Source organism: Helianthus annuus, chromosome 10 (assembly GCF_002127325.2).
Source record: "Helianthus annuus cultivar XRQ/B chromosome 10, HanXRQr2.0-SUNRISE, whole genome shotgun sequence".
Taxonomy (NCBI): domain Eukaryota; kingdom Viridiplantae; phylum Streptophyta; class Magnoliopsida; order Asterales; family Asteraceae; genus Helianthus; species Helianthus annuus.
In genome coordinates this window covers 138,184,501-138,189,613 of record NC_035442.2, presented here as the reverse complement: position 1 = coordinate 138,189,613, position 5,113 = coordinate 138,184,501, and the positions used below count along the sequence as shown (strand labels likewise).

The 5,113-nt window shown below is 34.1% G+C and overlaps 1 long non-coding RNA gene across 1 annotated transcript; it reads left to right on the top strand.

The window, feature by feature from the left end:
- The first annotated feature begins 1,785 nt into the window (after positions 1-1,785).
- On the top strand, positions 1,786-3,172 carry LOC118483084. The gene is made up of 3 exons (XR_004869557.1): positions 1,786-2,086; positions 2,225-2,315; positions 2,869-3,172. It is a non-coding gene; the product is annotated as an uncharacterized LOC118483084 (long non-coding RNA).
- The last annotated feature ends 1,941 nt before the right edge of the window (positions 3,173-5,113 follow it).

Sequence of the window (5,113 nt, the reverse complement as noted above, 5' to 3'; positions counted from 1 at the left end):
GTTAGGAACAGTACAATAATTGGACAAAACTTTGATCTTATTTACTATACTGCCATTCATAGAGGACACCACCCCCTTTCCAGTCTCTCTCTAATCCACCATAGCCACAACCCAAAGCATTACCACCACCAGAGGAGCATCGTAGCCACCACTCTCTCCTCGCCGTGCTGAGCAGACTTTCTTTGCCTTCTCAATCCTCAAGACACACCTATATCCGCCTCTCCTCTGCCGCGCGTGTGGCTGCAAGAAGGAATAACAAGTCTGCAACTTCAAGCTGGATTCGGTCGGAGTTGTTACCGAGAAAGCGAAGGTTGAGTTTCTGGAAGCAACGGCTAGGGTTGAAGATAGTTTAAATAATCAGAGACGGTGGAGGTGCTGGTTATGCCGCCTCCGGCGATGGTGACGGTGGTGTCCAGGCGACCGGGACTCCGAATGTGGTTGTGATTGGCGGAGGATTATGCGAGGAGATTTGAGTCTACTGAAGTTGCTGTGGTATGTGATGTTTTAATTTTTGAAAATTTGGTGATTGTTTTGGTGGTGTTTGTGGTAAATGAGTGTTTATTGTGAAAGTTGGTTAGTTTTGTGTAGTTTGATGATGGTATTAGGTTTGAACACAAGTAGGTTATTAGGTTACATTGTAACCGTTACAGTAACTTTTTATCAATGAGGTGTAGTGATAGAGTTATAGAGCTTGTGTGGATCATCTGCCACTTAGTTCTGTTTAAGGGGTTGCTGGTTTTTTTAAGGAAAATAAACAGCACATGAAGTTGCTAAGGCAATTTTAAAAGTAAAAAGTGATATTGCATTACATAAAAGAGAAATCGATATGATTAACGAAGTTGATTGTGCAATTTGGTTGGGATTTTGCAGTCCACCAAAGAAGGTAACACCTGAAAGTTCAGTCAAGTAAGTTTGTAACTTTTGAGTCTGTGACGATACCCAAGTTAATTTCTAGAGTTTTCACCTGGTTAAAGTGGGTTTTTGTGTTAAATTTTATGAGTTTTTTTTTTTTTCCCACTTATGCTGTATATTTTTGTTGACTAATTATCAGTTTTGTGTAGAACTTCATTTTTGTGAGCATAGATTATGCTAAATTCTGGATTATTAAGGTTATTGTGCTCAATCCCTAACGAACCAAAATCATCAATTTTTTATGAAAAATCCAACATTTATTGAAGGAGTTAATTACATAGTTAGTCCCTGTGGTTTGCACAAAGTAACGTACTTAGGTACTAATAGTTTAAAATTACATTCTAGGGTATTAACTTTTCATTTTGTAACGTTTGGAGGTATTAACGTTATTTTTAGGTTTAAAATCACATTCTATTAGCACCAGAAGTAAGAAGTAATGAGTATCGTACCATTTAATGACTTCTTACTTCTGTACAGTACCAATTAACTTATGTATATAATAAAGTCTGCACTCAAGACAATGATTGTGTACCAATTAATGACTTTGGTTAGGTCTAAGCATTCGCATGAGGGAAAGACGGAGTTTTTGGCTGAGTTGTCGATTATGGCGTGTGATAAGAATCTTGTCCTGCTCCAAGGATGGTGTGTCAAAAAAGGCGAGTATATGTCGTATGGGATTAAGTGGTGTTGTATCAAGAGTCTGTCTGGACATTGGTGGTTCTTGAAATGGAGCCATAGGTATAATATTGAGGTTAGGTTGGCTTCGGTTTTGGCGTACCTTCATCAATAGTGCGATCAAAAATTGATGCATCGCGATATTAAAGCGAGTAATGTGATGCTAATTTTAATTTTCGGCTAGGTGATTTCGGGCTGGCCCAGAGATCATGGACCATGATAAAAGCATGGTCTCTACACTAATTGCGGGGACCATGGGTTATTTAGTGCCCGAGTATCTTCAATACGGGAAAGCTACCGATGAAACCAATGTTATCAGCGCTATGGTGTGGTGGTTCTAGAACTCTGTTGTGCGAGGAGACAAATTGAGAGGGAGCCAGGGGGTCATAAAATGATCAATTTAGTGGCTTGGGTGTAGGAGTTGCACTCCAAAAGCGCCATTTGTGACCACTGACCCGGTTGACAAGCGGTTGAACAAAGAGTTTGATCCGAATGTGAGGTTAGAAAGCTTTTGTTTATTTTTTTATTCTCAGGTGATTAGATAGCTGTTCTACTACATCATAAGCAATGTACTTGTATTTTTGTAGTAAACTTACTAAAAAGATTTTGTTCTAAATAAATCTCATATTGACTGCAGAGTTTCATTTTCTGATCCGGTGGCTGACACTCTTTGGAGATTATTTCTGAGCTACCTACAAAAGATCCTTATGCTTTTGCTATTGCTTTAGGTAATTTCAATTTCTCAAAAAATTAAATCCATCAAGTTTGATATTATGGTGTATGTTAATTTTTGATTTAATCAAATGAAATATGATAATGTAGCAAGAAACCAGACATCTATGTGATCATGCTTTTCCTGCGCATTCTTTATGTTTTGGTATGTGGCTGAAAAGCATGTTCGAAATATTGTTTGTTTATATTCACAACAATATTAAGTTGATGTTTAATAATACAAATCATTCTCATATTTTAATTTTACTTGCTGTGCTAGATTTTATTTTCTATGAGAAGTTATCTATAAAAATAAATCCTAAAGTCACCACAAGAATGCAACTTGAAGTCTAATTTGATTCAGATTCATTTACCTATTTGAATTTCATCATCATACATACAATTTATATGATGAGGTTTATTATATCAATTTTCTAATCTTATCTTTTTTAATCGTAGCTCACCCAGCCTGGTGGTAATTTGGATATTTTGCCATCTGTCATTAACGTCGTTATTATCAATTTTCTATGTTATCCTTCTAACTAAATTTGCAGATCTTATATGAATCAGGAACTGTAAAGGATTTTTTGCATTACATGATGTGCTTGCTAGAGCTGGTCTGGCTAGATTGTGCCACGCAATATCTAGAGCTAAGTAACGGGATGGCATGTGTTGATATTGTACGTACTCGAACTTTATGGTGTACAAAATAGCATCTGATTTGGGTCAAATCGATACAGGCAAGAAAATAAGAAAAGCCACTGTAAAACAAAATTGCACAATACTTGGTATATATTGCAGTTTGTTTCTGTCTTTCGAAGTTATCACTGACAATATGCAAAACTGTTAGTTATTTGTATCCGCCACTGGTGAATGGCGATATGCGAAACTGTTAGTTATCTGTACCCTGCCGCAATGCGGCGGGTACTTCTACTAGTTATCAATACAATCACAGTTTATAATTTCAAATTTGATATCAAGAACTAGGTGACACCTATTAGAAAACTCTTTTGAACCCAGACAACATAGCCACTTAACTTTGTCGCTGCATGACTCACATCCAGACACTCCTGCTATCTTCACAACTTCCTACGCCCTTCGCAATTCCTAGACTTTAATTAAGTTATCATACAACCTTCGGGAAAGGTTGATGCGAGAATAGAGATCTGTTGATTTATAAAGGCTGTTATACATAAAAATCTGCTGAAGTCTAAAGTCTGTTGAAGACCTATCATCTGTTGAAGTCAAAGAACTGCTGGAAGTCAAAGGCCTGATCAACCTTGATTTAGCTTTGGTGATAGTTGTTGAGGCAGGTGATCGCGTGTTCGTAGTTAATATTTGTTGAAACTTAAGTTGTATTCAAATTCTATTAAATTTGTTAGACATCTTTTGTATGTACTTATGTCTATAAGCAGTGTACATTGTCAATGGTGGGTACTCTGTTTTTTGGAAAAGAGAATGAAAATAATCATGTGTAACTAATATATTAACCGATGATCTATGTTTATAGTTTTCTATTAGCTATAAAAAATAACACATTTTGGTACAATTTCTATATAACTATCTTTACTTTCTATTAAAATGTGTTATTCATGGTTTTCTAAGAACCACCCGTGTTTGCACACGTGTCTTACTACTAGTTAATAAAAGATTTCATTTAATGCCACATGACACTCTCTCCTACAATCTCTTAATTTTTATTTATTTAATGTCACATGACATTCTTTCCCACAATCTCTCATTTTTTATTTATGTTTTTATCTAATAGATTAATTGAATCTAATCTTTTTTTTGAACGGCAAATTTGGATCACTGACGGACCACCGGAGTATCATCGTGCCATCATCGGAACCACCCCATCATATCCATCCCCACTAGGCATAATGCCTATACACCAATTCAGGAGGAAACCTAATAAATATGGGAAAAACCCCCTCTGTGAGAATTGAACACAAGACCTATTAGTCCCAAAGCCTTATCACACACACAAGATGCCACTAGGCTATAAAGCCATGAGCTAATAGAATCTAATCTAACCCACCACCTTCAATTTATATTTTTAGAAAACTAATTATCTGTCTTTTATCATTTTCTATTATTATCGAAAATTATAGTTCATGATAATTGATTATTTTTCATTTTTTTATTACCATTATTTTTTCCATTTAAGAAGTGTTGTATTATTATATATTATTTTTCTACTTTTAGCGTAGCAGTACTGAATTTTTTTATGTGTTTTCATATTTGTTTACCTCTTATCAATACAAATTTTTTATGGGTTTTCTATATACTTTTAGAAGAACAAATCTTAATTCTACTACACGATTTCAAGGAATGTTATATGTCAACATCATATAATACCTAAAAAATGGTTTCTAATCAAAATTGATTTTTTTTTCTTTTTTAAGTCATGTTAATATCATATAATGATAATATTGCTTCTTTTAAAATCGTTACCTTAATATCCGCTCCTACTTCAAATATATTTTTAATTTATAATATCATATAGTGATAATATTGCTTCTTTTAAAATCGTTACCTTAATATCCGCTCCTACTTCAAATATATTTTTAATTTATAATTTATAAAGAGAATGATATTTTTGTATTAAAACTTGCTAAAAACAGCTAAATTCTATTATATTTATAATAGTAATAAAAATGATACCTTTGAATTGAATTACCGAAAAAATGCAGAATCTATGGATTTTTAAGCATTACGATAGACAACATTATATCTTTGAAACAAACTTTGAGTTACTATGGAGAATAATCAAATATAAACCCAAGTATGAGTTTAAATATTTTTTTATATT